Genomic DNA, 19,555 nt, shown 5'->3' on the forward strand with positions numbered 1-19,555 from the left:
ATAGTACAAGTTTTCTAATATAGAGTAGAACACATCAAGCAGCAAGGCAGTGCAAAAATGATAAAAAATGACACGACAGCTGAATTCTGGTCTACTGCAATATCAGCTTTGTCCATATTATGTTTCAGCTGACTTCTTACCCCGGAGGAAACATAAGTTTACTTCACATCCATTATCTTGTTTTGATAAATAATGATAAATCCAACAGTCTAGATCTGCAGAAATGCAATGCAAAGGCATAAAGAACATAACCTATAGCTGCCTCAGTTTGGAAGAGCTTCTTAATATCCACATCCACCTGGTTGTGGGCACGTTTCAGCTTCTACTCTAGAGCGGCTTTGGCCAAGACTGATTTCATCAGCAGCTCTTTGTATTTCCTGAGCTCCAGCTCCACATGAAGCTTTCCAGTTGCCTCAAAGTCTTAAACCACTTCAGCTAACTCTGAGATACAGGGGGGGGGGGGGGGGGGTAGAAATCATAGTGAAAATCCATTATCTATCTTAGCTCCTCTAGGCCTCTTGGAGTCCACTGACCAGATGAAGGAACCAGTCACTGCTGGGACCAAACTCACCCCTCCTCACTTGAAGTGAGGAATGCAAGGCATCATTATAAACAATAATAATGCACGCAACACAGGTCTTATTAGCTACTGTTGACATGCAATGAATTTGCCTCCTTCTTCACCAATAAAATTCAGAAAATTAGACAAGTCAGTACCTTTATATCATGTATCGGTTCTGTATTGCATTCACTTAAAACCAATTTTCAGTAAAAGGAACATATTTCTGGAACGCCCTACCAACGGAAACAAAAATACAACCTGACCTGAAAACGTTTAATGAAAAGGTGAAACACTGGCTGAAACTAAACCAAACCTGTGATCACTGATTATTGATTGGGAACATACAGTACATTATGTAAATTGATTGTAATGTACGATGTTGTATTATGTGATATTATGTAAGATGTGCTATTCTGTATTTTTTTAAATTTATTTTCTTTTTCTTAAAAGCCTAACCAGCGACAAGGTCTGCAAATTAGCAATGGATAGAAGTCCTATATACCTTGCATCGGTTGCACTTTAATGAAGTGTAACAATGCCTACATGTATTGTCCCTGTCAAATAAACTAATAAAATAAAATAAAATAAATTCAGGGTAATAAATAAATAAATAAATAAATAAATAAATAAATAAATAAATAAATAAATAAATAATACAAAATATTGTTTTCATTTAATTTCATATATTATGAAAAACTACTTGGAATTTGTAATTTTGTTTATACTTTTAGTTTGGGTAAATTTTAATTAATAAAGGATTATGTAACACTGACGCCTAGCGTTTAAATTGGGTACTGCAGGAAAAATTCCTCCAGCCTCTCCTCAGGTGATTCAATTAACCTCACGGATGGTCGGCAGATTCACTGAACCGACACAAGCCCAAGACAAGCGAACGAAAATAAATTTAGAGTAAAACTTTCGGTTTTCCAAGCTTTGTTAGCCTGACAACGTGCAGCTAGTCGGATGCACTTCAACCAAAGAGTATAGAAGCAAAGAGACGAAACTCCGGTGCTTTTTTGACAACAGCCGCTGCTGCCATCTTGGACTGAAAACACTAATTAGATTTTTAATGAGTTATTTTTCAACACAGGCCGTTTCAGTAGAATATGATAATATCATAGAAATTATTTTATCTTTTTTACATGTTCAATTCTGCTTTCAGTCCGAAATGGCTGAAGGATGGGCGCTGATGTTGCAATGGAACCAACAATGGAGTTTCACTTCTTGTTAGTCTTTGAGAATCGAACCCGGGATGTTGAACCACTCTGCTAAGAAGGAGCTCCAGAGGGAATATGTTTTCACCCCAGCCTCATAAAGGATGTTCTCAGGGTAAGTTCAGACTTGTGTGATGTTTTTCAGTGTTATGTGTTGAGAAAGTCTTTGTGACTGCATGTAATAATCAAGAGAGGTATTTGTAGCTAAATGTTGACTTTTTAAACAACCACATGGATACTGATGCAAATACTGCACATGGTCTCTTCAACTTATAATGTGACTTCTAGAAACATTTGTCTGCAACAGTAGTGATTTAACTAACTTTAATTAACATTAACTGTGTGGAAAATAACTTCAATACTCCTTTTCAGTGGATCAAACAAGGCTAATTAGCTATTCTTCATGTACTTCAGTGTTAAACAGGTATTGTTATATTATGTCATAGCAGTAAAAGCACAGGTGTAATTCATATCATCACTGTTTGACTCTAGAGTCATGGTGGTATTGAGCTCACTGGCTAGCTGGGACCATGGAAGGGATTTCCTGCTGTGATAAAGCATGCTGCCATGAAAAAGGCCTCTAAAACACGGGTACATTATTTAGAGATGTACTTCTAGCTAACTATCTAGCTTACAAAATATGTGTGTAGGCTTCTGCATCCTTGGGGCTTACATTTTTAAAGATGTTTACTGTATGTATTGACAGTCTAGCACAGTGGTTTTCAAAGTGGGGTCCTTGAGGGGATTCCAGGGGGAATCATTTATTATCATATATAATTCCATCCATAAGTAACACAATGAATATATGACAATTTTGGTCATGGGTTTCATAAACTTTCTGTTATCATGTAAACATCTAAATGCAAAAATCCTATCAGATGGGGGACCCTGGGACAAAATCTTATCAATTGGGGGTCCGTGGTCTAATTTGTTTTTCAGTTTAGAGGTCCTTGACGTGGAAACGTTTGGGAACAACTGGTCTAGCAGATGTGCCTCATTTGCTGCCATTCATTTTTGCCCGGCATGCCATTGCCTGACTGGGAGAACTCCAGTTATAGGATTTGTCCAAATGTTCTTTTATTATGTTGAAAAATCCAAACTGCAGTTATGATGAAGTGTATAAAGTTATGGGGTTAAGTAAGTCATTCTTTTGAAAATTTTGAAAACAAAAATGTTTTGCTGAAGGACCTCCAGGCCATATACAGTACCCATAGCTATTCTACTCATTAACTTACTCTTATGTACTCGATTTAAACCGGCAGTAGGCGTAATGTTTTTGGCATCATTGGGCAAAACATCCATAATAACCTTTCAGCATATTGTAATTCAAGTGTTCTGAGAGAAAACTAGACCTCTGCACCTCTTCATGGCTCTGTTTTCAGGCTTTAAAAAATCTAATCTAGCCAATCACAGGTCATTTCAGAGAGAGAGCGTTCCTATTGACTGTTCATTCAACGGAGGCAGCTGTCAATCGCTCGCAAACTCCGATCAGACGGTCAAACTAGGCAGCGCTGATCAAATATGAGTTAATATTCTGTTACTCTAATTGCCATATTGATTCAAATTTGATCAGCGCTGCCTAGTTTCACTGTTTGATCTGAGTTTGCGAGTGATTGACTGCTGCTCAGAGACGGCAGGCTCCAGCTCGGCTCTGATTGGTTGTTTTCCTCCGGTCTGTGAAATCTTGCAGATGCCATTAGGAGCACCGGAGGACACAGAGGCACGTATTTTTTTCAGATTAAATTCAATTTTACCCACTGCTGCTTTAAGCAAATCAAAATATAAACAGACTACATTGAACTTTACGTAGCGTGGTGTAGACACCCAGTCCATAGAAAGAGAAGACAAACATGGAGGTATAGTCACACAGATGCTTATGAGTAACCACTGACAGTTGCTGGAGAGCAGAAAAGGCCGAGCAGCCATGCAGCTAAGTGAAGCCTTGATAATGTGGGGCTGGACTGCTTCTTGATTTATGCAGTGGGGTAGATGGTCCAAATGTATCCTCCTGCAATATTTATTAGACATGCACACCATCACTCTGCATTCTGAATGCAAGAGTGGTGGGTGGACGGAGCACTATGCATCGCATTGCATAATGCAGGGCTGTCACACACACATAATGGAGGATGGCAGTGTGATTATTTGCATCATTTCCATAAGATCATAATTTTGCACATTCTGTACATCTAAGATTAAAGCGTCTGAGGAACACCCTGTCCTGCGGGGTGTTTGCTTCTGCTGCGCTGGCAGCCGCTGTCAGACAGCTCCTGCATTAAAATAGACTTATGTATATTGATGTCTTGTCAAAGTATAGTTATGTTCACTAACACATCAGCTTCCCGTCCACTGAGTGAGCTGGTTACTGAACGAGAATGGACCGCACATTGTGCAGTCAGAATGATATGTTCTGTGCCATTGCCTGCCTACTAGTAGCAGTGTTTGCTTCTACTTATTTTTTGGGATATTCCATTATGTTCAAAATAAGTTCACAACAAACAGAAACCTATAATGCCAGTGTTTTCAACTACTTGCCATATTGAATATAACTTTACTGTGACTATATAAAAGTGTTTCACCACTCGGACAGACTTTGGAATAGAAAGGAACCCCCAGATGTTTGGGCAGACAAGTGTAACCACACTATCCAAAACTTGCCAACATTTAGCTCAGGCTGAAGTTAATTTCCCAACATTGTCTGCTGTAACAGACTCATGCAAAAACACTTTAACTAGTTAGTAATGGGAGTCCTGCAGTAGTTGTGTGTGTAGTCATTAAAGGAGCAACATGTAGCATTGACAGCTTGCTTTTTAAAATGGGTACTGCGTCCAAATTCAAAACATTGGAGCCATGGCCCGTCTGCTCCTCCAGTGTGACTGATAACAGTTAGCGTGTGTTAACATCATGGCATTAACTTCTGGCCACCAGCAGTAGTCGGAATCACGTCACCGGCTGTGTGTCTCAAATACTCGCTGCCTTGATAACCCAGCTGCACACGGACCACAGAGAGATGTGCCGAGGCTTTTCAGGTCGGGTAGAATCTAATGTTATGTTATCTCTGTTGATCCACTCCGTTTGCTTGCTTCCACGGCTGCAGAAGGCTGTGTTTACGTGCCAATTTGTGTCATATGTTGCAGAGGGGTGTTGAAATGGACAGTGGGCGGGGTCACACAGATCTAAAACAAAAACAGAACGTTCCAGACCGGAGTGGAAATCTCAAAGGAGAACACACCGAGTGTAGCATTGTGGTCGGAGAAGCCAGTATTTCAATTTTAACATGTTTCCTTAATTTCTGATGACATATCATGGTCATTTTTAATGATTTATTACAGTAAATATATTTTACATATTGATCCTTTAAGTTCAACCATGGAACATTTTACATGACTGCACAAACTGAGCTTTGCTGAATGTTGCTGTGCCACATTCGTGAAGTTGCAGGTGTGTTTTCCCTTCGGCGAATGATAACCTTGAATCTGTGATCAGCGTTGCTTGCGTCATTGTTGACATCTGCCCGGTGCTTGTTGTTATAATCGCTTTGCTGACATTATCAGGCAAGCACAAAGTGCACACAGGTGTGTGAATTGACCTGGATATTAGGGGTGGGAGATACGGTCAAAATCTTCTATCACGGCATATGTCATTTTATGTCACGATAACGGTATATATCACTATACAGTAATTGTTCTGTAAATTAAATTAATGAAATGGTTTAATAATCATACATTTAGCTGTAACGGACTCATGCAAATACACATGAACTAGTCAGTAATGGGGGTCCTGTGGTTGCTGTGTATAGTACTTAAGTCCAACCATGGTACATCTTACATGACTACACAAACTCAGCTTTCGAAAACTAAAACAATATTACAACAATATTTCCTACTGATAGGAGGTTGAGATTGCTATTATAAAAATACATACTATAAATATATATATAAGAAATTAGATTGCCTTGTTGTTTATTTTCTTGTTTTTTGGACTGTTCTTTCCAGAGATCTCCAGAGGTTCACCATCCAGTCAAGTTCTACACCTATTTCCCAGTGTGACTGAGGCACAGGGCAGTGCAATTACAGGTAGGAACAAAATTTCATTTTTTATTGATGTGAACACCTGTTTCTCTAAACTGGGACTCCTGTTCAGCATTTACTCTTGTCAAAGCTGAAGTTTAAAGGTGCATTTCTCTGTCCCCAGTAGAGGGCACTGTGGGTATTCATTGAGGCCAGACTTGTCTAGTGTGTCTGTGTGTGTGACCCCCCCAGTGATTACAGTGTTTGAGCAAAGCTGTTGTATTGGGTTGACTTTGTGGCACTCTGTAAATAAGATGCAGGGTAGCATTAGAGGCTTTTCCCCCGTTACTTACTTCTAGTATCCTCTGTGCACCTGTAAAGACCGCAAAACACACAACATTAAAATACATCACATTTCTTATTGATCTAACAAACCTTTGCATTGGATTAGAGGGGTTTTGATCCTCCCGCGTGATGCAGATGCAGGCCTATTCCTGACTGCAGGTGTTTGTTTACTCTTTGATATATTCATGAGGAGTTGTATCACTGGGATGTTTGATTCAGACATGTAAACTTGGATATCTCATGACTCATGCTAGTGAATGTTATGCAGCATTGTGTCATGCAAAGCACAGGTACAAACATTAATATAAGACCAAATGTGTAAAAAACATCTTCGAACATTTCTGTGAAATTGATGCAAATGAGAATTGATACATCAGAGAAGAAGAATGATTTTTGAAATCTTGTAGGTGAGTCTTGACTCCACCAGCACTTTCATCATCCAGTCTCTATAATTCTGTCTGTTGGATTGAGAAACGGGCAGAGTTATATTAAATGGATCCTTTGTGTGGAGTAATTTCTGATTTATCTTTTTTCTTTTGCACCTTTTTCCTTTTTGTCCACACCCTACCAACCCTTACTCTTCTCCTATTGCATATGAATACACTCACACACACACACACACACACACGTTTTCTTATCTTCTCCAGTCTCCTCATCTATCGTTTCCTATGTATATAATCCTACTGTGATTATAGAAGTAGACTTTTGCTCTCTAAATGAAATGCTTTTGCCGAGTTGATTAAAAAAAAAAAAAGTGTCATTCTGATGGAGACAGTCGTGCAGAATCTGTTATGCTCCTGGCTGTACAAAAACATTGTTTATAAAACACTCAGAATTATCAGCAGGCAGCAATAAGACATTGGATTCCCTTGGCACGTTAATTTAAATGAAATGGGCTTTATCTATATGAGACGGGAACTGACATTGCTGTTAATTGTCCTCTTTACTGCAGTTAAGTCTTGAGAGAAATGATTTGTTAACAAGTTGGTTTACTCTGCAGCTATATATGAGACTGTAAACTGGATATCAGATAATTGACATCATGTCGGCTGTATTATCTTGCCTGATATTACGAAGTTAACATTAAGCTTTAGTTGTTTAGTTGCCTCGCACACAGGTTCTTTAATTTTTTAAGAGATGTCCTCACTTTGTTTATTGAATTGGAATGGCAAATTTACAAGAATACAATATCTGTAAGACGTTTGTGTTGATATTTGTGTCGATTCACCACAGTAGAAAAAGATACTCTGTGACACATGGACTTGCGAGCTGCTGTGTTTCACCTGTTTGCAGTGAAGCTTTCTATAATGCAATTTCTTGTTATTTGCAGTCAGACATATACACCAGTACTGAGAGATTTTGCCATATAGGCCTTTTGTTTCAGTAGAAATGACAAGTTCACAGTGAGATCTGTGCATCTGGACATTGTTAGAAAGACACACTACTATTGAGTTTTTTTTTTTAAAAAGTAACTTTTTAACGCTTTCACCTCATTCACAGTTTTTGGTGGAGTTTATTTTTCTTGGTGCGAGATAGGTAAACAAACCATTTAAAATCATACGTTGGTTCATACTTCCTAACCCTGAAGTTTAAATGGCCAAAAATAATAGACATTCAGCTGGTCAGTGTGGCTCAGTTTGCTGGATCATTTTCACCATTTAGGATCACACCAGAAGTGCCCCAGTGGCTCAGAGGAAAATGCACTTATCCACCCGAGCAGGAACACCAGTTCAATCTCCGGCTGCGGGGCTTCTAACTTTGGCAAAGAGTGTTAAAGAGTTAAAGTTTCCAAAAACATTGTTGTACGTGTTGCAAATAATAGTTTGATCCCTTGTAGATACAAAACATTTTCCTTGATTTATGACTAAGTAATATAGCTTCAGTGTTACTGTGAAAACTAAAACATCGACTGCCGAGTATCTCATTTGCTTAAAGGACCTATGTGTAGCATTTAGGAAATCTATTGGCAGAAATGGAATATAATATTAATAAGTATGTTTTCTTTTAGTGTATAATCACCTGAAAATAAGAATTGTGTTTTCTTAACCTTAAAATCAAGCACCCAGGAAGAGCGCCAGGCTGTGAAGCAAATTTTCGTAGTGGCCAAACGGTGGTACTACAACTTCCGTTTCCGTCACCTGATGCCATTGGCCCCAAAAAGACTTTTCCCCATAGATTTACATTGGGAAAGAGACATCCGTAAATCAGCGGATATGTTTTTTTGAAGTAAATCAACTTCCCAGTATGAACACTTGAATAGCCCTTATTTAAATCATTAGGTCCTAAAAGTTGTAAAGTGCACTAATAGAGTTATTTCCTTTCCTCCGAGACCCAGACCGAGGCTGGACCCCAGGCGGAGTTAAAGGAAACGCTACTGCGCCTATATCACAAGTGTTCTCTGCATCTTTATTTTATTTCTTAATAGAGTAACTGTGCTTGTATTCATATCATCTCCCTTGCTAAATCATACTTGTTTTCCTGCTGAAAACACTTTATTTCCATCATTAAATGAAGCCTTTGCAGATTTTCACCCGGCTTTGTATCGTTGCAGTGTGAGTGTTATGTGCAAATGAATGATGTTTGACTTCCCTCAGGCGCCCAGAGCTACCCGCTCATTTGCCGGCGAGGGTCAATGAAACACGTCATTTTGCGTCATCCGGCGGACTTCAAATCAGCAAAGTTTTCCTTTTAAATTTGATCTAGTCAGGTCTCATCCATCATAGGTTATATTGCCCATGTAATCCAGATCCTGGATGCTAAAACTTCAGTCTCGATTGGATAAAATAACCCTAAGACTTTAGTTAACTTCATACTTTACTTGAAAAACTGGTTCTGCAATAGCATGATGAGTCACATAAAACTCCATTTAGGACCAAAGGCTTTTTTGAATTCAACCATACTGTTCAGCCATACTCTGGCCTATCCGCATCACGTCTTTGAAACGCCTTCAGTTGGACAGAGAACACTGACAAAAACCCTTCACTTTGCCAAGAACAGAAATTCACTTAGTAGAGTACTTTGCTAAACACCGCAAGCCCTTGAAACATTGATTTGTGTGTTTGTGTGTGTGTGCATGCATGTTGAATTTGTTTGCAGCACTATTATGAAGGCAGTGTGTTATAAGCAGTGGAGGTGAAAGCGTGGCACTCCACAATCCTCTGGGAGCCATTACTGGCATCGCTGATGCAGGAAATAGATTCAATGTAGAAAATAATACCCTTGAATAATTAATTAGATGAGTTTTAAATCAACAGCGAACACACTGACTGCACAAAGGAAGCAGGTAAAATTCCAAGTGTTCTTTAAGAATGCTGTTGGATGCTTGTGAAACTTAAAGATTTAATCAATAATAAGCTGAGGGTATGTGGTTAAACTTAATGAAACACTTTTAAAGTCTATAATTCATGTTCTTACTGCATTTATTTCACAGTATGCTTGTATAGCAAGAGCTATATCTCCACAGCGCTGTGTCAGTGCTAAAGAAAGGTCTGGCTCCACATATTATCATTCTGATATGCTCTGGCTTGTTAGCATTTTATTTTCATTCATTTCATATTTTATTTCATTTTAAACCAATCACAATTGTCTTGGGCGAAGCACTAGGGGTGACAGGATGGATCGATATATCGATTATATAATGCCAGTTACGTAACAAAGCTACTAATTTAACCCAAACCACCATCTTTTCCTAAGCCTAACCAAATACTTATGTTACCTTAAACCACCAAGTAGTTTTGTTGTGCAAGTAAATCTAAAAACTAAGTGAACCTACGTTGGAAGTTTATTTTGAAAAAGAGACTGTATGCATTTAACGAGTGGAAACTGTACGTTTCCTGTGAACATGGAAGTTTATTTTCAAAAGAAACTGCATGTAATGAGCGTAAACTGACACGCCGTCCCTGACACGTCCAAAACTGACACTAGAGGGGTACCTAGAGAGTCATAGTTGGAAGCGTAGGGCCACTGACTAAGCGTTGGTATTTGACGAGTTGGGAGTGAGAATGTGCTGGACGAGTGTTTTAATGAATTGCAAATGTCAGACGAGAGGAGTGCATTTAAGATAGATGAAAGTATTTATTTAATCAGGAGGTTTCTGTTGTTGCTGCAGAAAAAAATGAATAAGTTTCAGTGGGGTAAAGAATCAGCACAAAACTTGTTAGTTATGCAGTAGCACGTTGTGCTTCGTAGTGTTTATTGACTCAAATCAAGTTGAGATACACCAACTCAGAATTATATTGGCCTCTTTCACAGCAGACATTTTGACTTATCATAGTAGGACAAGCAGGTTTTACCAATAACATTAATGATGGCACTGCTCTATTCAAGAGTTCCCGTAAGTCGTGGCAGTGAGCCAGCATGCACAATACCAGGACCCTGAAACCAAAGCAGCTAAATGGAATTCAGCAATCAATAATTTTATTATTTACACCTTTACTTTTCCTATTGTTACATATCAAAATGTCCTCCGTATTAAAGATCTATAAAGTGTCCAATTAAGGTTTTCTACGGTGGCCAAGAGAGCTCAATGCGTCGTAGAAACACAAGCAAATGAAGAAATCATTCAACAATTTGACCACATGTACGTGACATGAATAAATGTGCTGCAAAATCCAGAAAACAAAAGCAAAGAAAGGAGCACTGCCAGCTGTGCCAGCGTTTTTTAAGAGTCCAAGTAGACGGGAAGCTCTTGAAACCCGTGGAAATTAAGTTTGTGATTACAAGTGGCTGTTACGTTCTGCTGATTTCACCTGTGGAAGTTGTCAAACTTACATTCGAGCTACACCAAAGAAAAGTGAATGTGAGAAAAGGAACTCAATCCCGACATTTATAGCATGGTTGATAGTAATATAAAGGCTGAAACATGTGAAATCATGGTTATTTTTTCCTTTTAAGAATATATATATTTCAACATCACAGTATTGCTGTCCAAAAAATCCACGGTATTGAGCAGCTGACATTTTCCACCCACCCCAGAAGCTTCAACATGATTCATAGAGCCTTGGGGTTGAGTGCTTTTTCAACTCATTATGATATACCTATTGAGTTTGTTTAGTATATATATTTAGATTGTACTACAGAAATAGCTCAAATCAAACGGGACACATGATCACTTTATGTTTGATAGAACACTGAAAGACCGTAAGACTGGCACTGCCTTTCAAGGTCAAACCGAATCAGTCAGTCCCCCCTGGAGATTTTGCCGCTTTATTACTTCCATCTGTTCATCTGGGATGTTTCTCTTGAGAATAACACTTTTTTTTTCCCTCAAAAAAAGTCATCTTTGCAAAACCAGGTCCCAGTGATTGGAGACAGGAAGGTCCTGTGGGGTTGGGGATTGAATGAAGAGAACAACTGGACTGAATGACTGATTTATTTTTCTAACAAGCAGCTTGAGAAACAGTTGTAATCTTTGTGAGATGTCTTTGTTGAATATTGAATAGTGAATAAGTGATGGTACTTTTATTAATGACTTATGAGAACAGTCAGTTTGAAGTCACGTCTACTCGAGCAGTAATATGTTTAGTGCTTTGTACTGTATGAATGTGGTTAACAAGATCCCAATAATGACAATTTACAACAAACAATACCAAGAAAATGGAATACATCTGACTTCTAAATGTACCCAGGCATCTTTCGAAGGCGTATACAAGTACAATCTGTCCACACAAGTACATTTCTTTTATATTGTAGTGCTATTTTTCTGGCTTTGTCTGAGTGTTTGGCTTGTGATAAGATCATGGTTTGGTGTAAGAGCCCAGTGCAGATACAGTGCTACAAGGCTGTCGGCCTTGTAGTCTTTGGGCACCTCCCCATATATAATGAACTCTCAATGCTGCCTTTTCAGAGGAGCTCGAAACCGCTTGCATTAGACCGGATAAGTTATGATTGTGATTGGCCAAAGGAGTAGGACATTTTCCTCCAGCATATAATTCACAAATAATGGCAGATATCCAGGTAGCTGTAAAGGGCTGAAGGACTGTGTATATTGGTGCATTTGCCAATAATATAAGAAATGGGAAAACATTAAATGGCTATATTTTTGTCCACAAATTCAAATTGTTCCAGTTATTTTCTTTAAAAAACAAATATATAATGCGGACCTGCCAGCCTCTTGGGCATCCTGGATCATTAGTGTTACTACGGTGCCAGAGGTCCATTTTTGGTACCTCAGTTTCTTAAAGTGGCAATCCGTAAGATTTCAGTCCCGGCTGATTTGGCGAGAACAGGTCCCAGAATACTGGGGGCAGCAAAACAATGTATTGTCGTTTTAATAAAGAAGTCAGGAAATAATTGGCCTTTTTCCATAATTCTGTGAGCAACCGTGATCTAATTTTATGCTGCACACGGCATCAGTCTGCAAACAGCAAAAGTAAAAGTAGTTGGTTGCCTCGCTCTTCACCTAACAGCTCACTGTGGATGCTCCTTCTTGTTCCATGACTTTAATTTAACTTCCATTAATTAGTATTTCAAACTGATCCACTGTCAAAAGATGAGGAAAATGAGCGTTGTCTTGTTTTGTAGAAGCTTTTTTGATGAACGATAGCGGTCAGTGTCAAGCTCACTGACAAACGCTGCATTTCCTGTTACTTATTCATAATAAAAGTCAGTTAAATACTTTTAATGTGAAGCTGCAGCAGTAAGAAATGTTCAGTTTGCATTAGCAGTAACTTCATGCAGCATTTTCGTAATACTGCAAATATATAAATATTGCAATACTTTCATCAGTGGGCCAAAGACTCAATCACCATTGTGTTACCTCCTTCGGCGATAGATGGTGACTTAACAGACAATCATTTATATGAAAATCTTCAAGATTATTACTTTAACTAAGAGTGCAAAATTTGCCTCACTTTAAAAGTCAAGATGGTAATACCCAGCAAATAGAAATGTCATCATGACCTGTGCTGCAGTTGTAGGACCTGCTACCTGAATCCCTCCTAAAACCTTCTCCCTACTCGCTACTGACTTGGTGATGATGATTCCTCTCTCTCACAGCAATCATAGCATTTATTCTAAATAGATGTGTTGCATTTATCTGGCAGAGTGTGAAGTGTCAGCGAATTGGGCACAATCTTTATGAGCACGACCTCTTCTTCAGATAAAATCAGTTTGTTAGATTAACATATCATTTCCATTTGGAATGGGAATCAAGAGTCAGTGCTGTGGGACTTGAACCAATGCAGAACTGAAAAGATGTTCATGTGTGTTGTACATTTGACCATATATAAAGACAAAGCCTGGGCGATATTGAGAAAATCAAATATCCCGATATTTTTGATCAAATACCTCCATCAATATTGCAACGATATTGTAGGGTGCTTTTACAAAAATATCTACACAATGAGATTTTTGATAAGAAAATCACCAGTAATGTTGATATTATGTTGTTATGTATGTTATTATATTAAGTGTGTAAAAGCAAATAATAGAACAACTAGAACAGTCTTGTAAGTTCAGAAAATTACATCACTTTACTGTAATGCAGCCTTTAAAACCAGGAAAAGACACTTATGCGATATTACGATATCCAAAATCTAGGACGATATCTAGTCTCATATCACGGTATTGATATAATATACAGTACTGCCCAGCCCTAATCAAGACACAATACCAATTTTGACGACGCAATGTTAAATTATTTGACACCGACAGTGACGATATGTTGATGTAGCAGGTGTCATGTTTACCATGTTCACCATCTTAGTTTAGTGTGTTGGCGTATACCAAATTTGGTGCCAATCTGTTCAGTGTTTGTTGAGATATTTCACTGAAGAACTGAAAATGTTGATTATCTGTAGCAAATGTCAAGATATTCACCCTGAACCACAAATGTCAATCTCACGGTGGCTCTAAAGGAAAAGTCAGGGGCTCACCTGTATAACATTTCACAGCTATCCGTCCAATAGTTGTTGAGATATTTCAGCCTAAAGTGGTGGACCTGCCATCCCTAGAGCCATGTGGCTAGCGTGGATAAAAGTAAACTTTTCAGTGCTTTCTAATGGACTAAGTATCTAATTGCGTAACTGTTTCTAAACTACCTGTTTCTGTATTGCAATTTCTTGTTACTTGTCAGGCAAAATATACAACTATATATAATTAAAAAATGCTATTAAACTTCCACCACTAATACAATTTAGACGAAGTACACATATTCTTGGGAATGGGTCTAGTGTTGCCAAATTTACATTTTCTTGTCTGTTTTTTGAAAATCCATTTTTTCAAAGGGTCTGTTTTCCATATCTAGATGAAATATACTTTGCAATTATTGTTTTAGTTTAACAATAATAAACATGTCTGAGAGAATAAACATCACAGTGGATGTAGCTCAGTACTGACATATGGTCATGTGTAACTATTTTGCCATAGTGACATTTCAGTGGAAATTAACTTGTCAAGATTCAAAAAACTTTATCGGCAAACACATAGTGATAGAAAATTGTCTGAGGTTAAGGGCTCACAAGTAACATAAAAACATACACCCATGAAAACCCATAAGATTACATTAAAATCATATAACTTCATGAATAAATCAATAAGAGCAGGTGTGCAAAGCTGCATTAATAAGGAGTGACAGTCTATTTGAACTTGTTTAATATAGATATGCAGTGGGAATAAAACATTTTTTGTAAGTTCTGAAGCGGCGGCCTGATGGGAGTAGCTGGAAGGAGTGGTGAGGCGTTGTGAAGGGTCCTTAGCGATGATGTTTGCCTGACTGTAAAGGTCTGATAGTTGGGTGTGAGAGGTGCCGGGGATTTTGGTTGCATGCTTGATGATTCCTGTGACTTTTTTCTTGATTTTCTGTGTGACAAAGTTGTACCAGGATGCAGTGTTGAATTGTGAGGACTGATTCGATGAGTGACCGGTAAAAAAATGTTCTGCCTGACATTAAAACCGTTCAGCCTCCTCAGGAGAAACATGCACTGTCGAGCCTTTTTTTGTAGACACCATCCACATGTTATGGAAAGGACGGGTGGTGGACGACCTCAGTGCCCAGTTACTTAAAGATCTCAACCCGTTCTGCAATACAGGAAATATTATTCTATTCACATAGCACCTCGGGATACCTTAATTAACTTTAAGGCAATAAGTGCCAAAGGCAATTTGACATCTGATATAATGCCTCTATGACGGCTTGCACAGTTCAGAGCGGTCAAACATTAAATGAGAGCTAAACATTTAATGGTTGACATGATGTAAAATACACTACAACAAATACCGTAGTATAGTTTTGCCTGTTTTTTGGTGAGTTCTGACGCATCCAACAAATCAATGCACCATTTTAGTCATGGTGGAGGTGGTCCAGTTTTCCAGCAAGTCAGTGAGGCTGCATACAGATGGTGTTGCAGTTTAATGAGTGAGGGACCTCATATCATGCATATACGAGTCCCCCACTCACATAGCACAAGAAATAACTAAAGCCGACAGATTTAAATGAAAAGGTCTGAATAAAAATCTACAATAGCATGTATGGAAAAAGAATAAGGAAGCAGGGAAGTCAACTGTAATGTGGTACACATGAAGTACATCAATGCCAATTGCACCACAGGCTTGTCATATAAGATAAGCCATAGATGTGGGGTGCAGGATATGCTATTGTATTTGACACATGCCCCTAATACACAAAATGCATTTTAGCATCCTATAATGGACCTCGCATCACGTTTTGCGCCTCCAGTAATTAATATGTTTCAGTAGTCTCCTTCCTAGGAAAATACATGGAAAGCAAATTCATGAATATATTTTCAAATAATTCCCACTCCCCTAAATGGTCTCAAAATGTGCCTCTCTTTGCATGTATTTATCGTCATTTTAGCTGAGCCTTGCATGGGGGTAGTGCAATTCATCAAGTCCATCATTTTATTAATGTGCATAGACATGAAAATATTAATTAGCTGGGTGTTATAATTTTGTGAAACTAATTATATAGACAGAGCATTGCTTTTTCAGTCTATTTGGGATGATAAGAGGTAAAACCATGGCTTGCTTCTGCTCCGCTACTTCAGGGTAATTCTGGAGCATTATGGAGAAACTCAAATCGAGTGAGATTAAAAAATCATTATCACTGTTTAATGAACATCCATTGTCATCCTGTGATTTTAATATTTATACATTGCTGCAGTAATAAACAAACACTAAGAAGATTACAGATTATTATTTTTCTCTATTTTGCTGCCTCGTCTAACAGACTAGTGTGTGCTCATGACCACTGATGGCTTGACATTATTGAATAAATTATACAATGGAATGTAAAAATGAAGCTGCACATCCTGTTTATACACAGATATGCTGCATTTGTGACTGACTTTGCTCCGATAATAAAAAAAAAAGAAGAAGTGATAATCGTGTTGTTGAATGAGCTGATAGCAGTAATGGCATGGCAATGATGCAGCCGTCGAGCGACAAGTAATATGACGAAAAAATGATAGTTGAAAGTTTTATGTGAAATTATTTATCATAAACTTTAAACATGTTTTAAAACTCACTGGTCTGAGAGAGCGCGTACCCCTGAAGCAGAATCGACATGTCCTCTAGATGTAAGCGGGCTGTTCAGTCGGTGTTTGTAGGCAGGAGAGTTAAATCCCTAATCTGTGATGACACTGAGAGATAGCCTGGGGCTTTATCAGGAACAATTAGAGGGACACTGAATTTTCTTAACTCAATTAACAACTCTGAAATAAGTGCTGCAGAAAGTGCATTTTCACAAATCCAGAGTTAACATACCGAGATAAGTCGTTTGAGCTGCATGTGAATTATTTAAGAAGGGATTTTTCCGTTTTAATATTGTTTGGAAGGAAACTGTAAAAGGTCATTATGGAGCGCTTCAGGGAATATCAAAATAATTTCAACAAAACAATGTGCTGTGGACATTGAATTAATGTTTTCATTGCAACAACGACCAGTGAAGCAGGCAGCATGCCTTTTTCCTGCGTTCAGTTCACTTTGTTCCCTGTTGCAAAAGCTCACGTTAATTCAGATTAATATGTATGCTTTATGCAGAGCTTTATATCAATAGAAAACAAAGGAATAATGGGGAAGATATTGGAAAGACATGATAAAACAATCTTTATCCTGAAAATACAGTCAAGAAGGTAACCCGCAAATTGTGAAACCTTTCAAAAATGCTTGTGAGACTTTAAAGGCATTGATAAAGTTTAAGAGATTGATTATATATTATTGTTCTATTGTGTTTGGAGTGTGTGTGATGTGGAGAAGGCAGTGTTGTTGAGGTTGCATGTGTCAAGGTTGCTTTCCTCTTTGCTTAGTTGTGAAGATATGATGGAGAAAACATGCTTTGTCTGGTTTTATTACAAGTTAGACAGTTAGTTTCACACAGTATTGCACACATCCAGACATGAGAGTTGAAGAGAGGAGAGTTGAATGATACCTAACATCCATCATGTGTATAGACATCCATCATGTGTATAGCACTCGGTCAGCACACCCCCCCAGCTAAATGAGTTGACAATATACACATCCAGATACTTGTATGAGTTGACCTGAGTTATAGCTTGGTTGCCACTGGCTTATGATCCCAGGGTCAAGAACCATCTTCTCTTTTTCTTTACATTCGACCCACGTTGGTTATGATCCCGCTGGTGCACTTATCTCTCAACTTCAAAACCATAAACTGATGCAACGCCATCATAATGCAATAGTCCGAGGATGGCTCATCACCAGTAGGGTGGGTTGTTCCCTTTTACTAAAGCGCTTTGCGATGGAAACTGCTTGTTAATGAGGGGTCTCTCTGTCTGCAGACATGTTACAACATTATAGGTTTTACTCTCTCACTGATTATCTTTGTAAGAAACGTACTGAGATTTCAAATATCAAGTGAAAATGTAAACTTTATTCCAGTAGTTGTCTACATCCAGGTCCATAGATGAAATATGACCCATCCTAAGCATTTAGGAGCAGTGAGCTGCTGGGAAGCGTCCGGGGAGCAACTTGGGGTTCAGTGTCTTCCTCAAGGACACTTTGACATGCAGACAGGAGGGGTCGGGTATTGGACCGCGAACCTTGTGATTAAAGGACGAGCCGCTTTTTTCCCTCCAGAGCCACAGCCGCCCCAAAGTGCTCATGTTTACCACTAAAACATCTGTTATTCCAGTGTAAGCACTGATGCTGTGTATGATGCAGGAGTGCTGTCACTGTTACTGCTCCCATTTGTCGCTATACCGCCTGAGTTGACAATTTAACTTTTCTGACTTGGCAGTTATTGTGGCCATAGCAACCACAGGAACCATACTGGGGAAAACTACTACTTCTACTACTGACATAGGAGGAGTACTCTGTATTATATGACACCTCTCCACCAGTACAGCTCCAAAACATCAGTAAAAAGACAAAATCACTTTAAAAGGGGAGTTTTCTAGTATGGACCAATATATTTTTTTCAATGAGGACAGTTTGACATGTCACAGTAAGACTGACGCAGAACTCAGCCTGTCAAGCTCTCATGGCTTTGATATATTAATTTATCAAAACTACTAGGGCTGTCAAAGTTAACGTGATAATAATATATTTACGCAAATGTGTTTTAACGCCACTGATTTCTTTAATATATTAACGCCACTTTTATTTTTTAGGTTGTAGCAGGCTCATTTTTAAAAGTAGAGTGGAGATACTGGCATCATATGAAACTATAAAACCCAAGGAATCCATTGGTCATACATACATGTCATACTAACTTGAAGGAGGCTAAATAACGCTCCAAACTAGCGCAAAATTTGGATGAAGAAAAACTGGCATGGTCATTTTCAAAGGGGTCCCTTGACCTCTGACCTCAAGATATGTGAATGAAAATGGGTTCTATGGGTACCCACGAGTCTCCCCTTTACAGACATGCCCACTTTATGATAATCACATGCAGTTTGGGGCAAGTCATAGTCAAGTCAGCACACTGACACACTGACAGCTGTTGTTGCCTGTTGGGCTTGAGTTTGCCATGTTATGATTTGAGCATATTTTCTATGCTGAATGCAGTACCTGTGAGGGTTTCTGGACAATATTTTTCATTTTTTTATGTTGTTAATTGATTTCCAATAACAAATATATACATACATTTGCATAAAGCAACATATTTGCCCACTCCCATGTTGATAAGAGTGGTAAATACTTGACAAATCTCCCTTTAAGGTACATTTTGAACAGATAAAAAAATGTGGGATTAATTTGCGATTAATCACGATTAACTATTTTAATCAACCGACAGCCCTAAAAAATACCAACATAAGCACGAGTTTTATATTGAAGTTGACGGCCAATCAAAGTCAAAAAACACCAGCAGTGTTAGGTGGTAGTAGACTAAGTGGTAGCCACCCGCTGTCTCAAAGCACCTTCACCTCTCTATGACTCCCTGACGTCCTCCTCAGTCCCTCTATGTTCAATCATTCATCTATTGAGGTTTAATACTTGCAGGATAA

At 38.5% G+C, this 19,555-nt stretch overlaps 2 long non-coding RNA genes across 2 annotated transcripts in view; one reads left to right on the forward strand and one right to left on the reverse strand.

Annotated features, from left to right (window-relative positions):
* Positions 1–4,829, reverse strand: part of LOC119500282 — a 28,121-nt gene extending 23,292 nt beyond the window's left edge. The window contains exons 1-2 of the long non-coding RNA XR_005209587.1: positions 4,564–4,829; positions 2,069–2,074 (exon numbers count right to left, since the gene is read on the reverse strand). This is a non-coding gene — a long non-coding RNA (uncharacterized LOC119500282). The remainder of the gene's footprint in view (positions 1–2,068; positions 2,075–4,563) is intronic.
* The window catches only part of LOC119500283, a 63,245-nt gene continuing 45,497 nt past the window's right edge, over positions 1,808–19,555 (forward strand). The window contains exons 1-3 of the long non-coding RNA XR_005209588.1: positions 1,808–1,891; positions 2,269–2,367; positions 5,772–5,852. This is a non-coding gene — a long non-coding RNA (uncharacterized LOC119500283). The remainder of the gene's footprint in view (positions 1,892–2,268; positions 2,368–5,771; positions 5,853–19,555) is intronic.

Source organism: Sebastes umbrosus, chromosome 13, assembly GCF_015220745.1.
Source record: "Sebastes umbrosus isolate fSebUmb1 chromosome 13, fSebUmb1.pri, whole genome shotgun sequence".
Lineage (NCBI taxonomy): Eukaryota > Metazoa > Chordata > Actinopteri > Perciformes > Sebastidae > Sebastes > Sebastes umbrosus.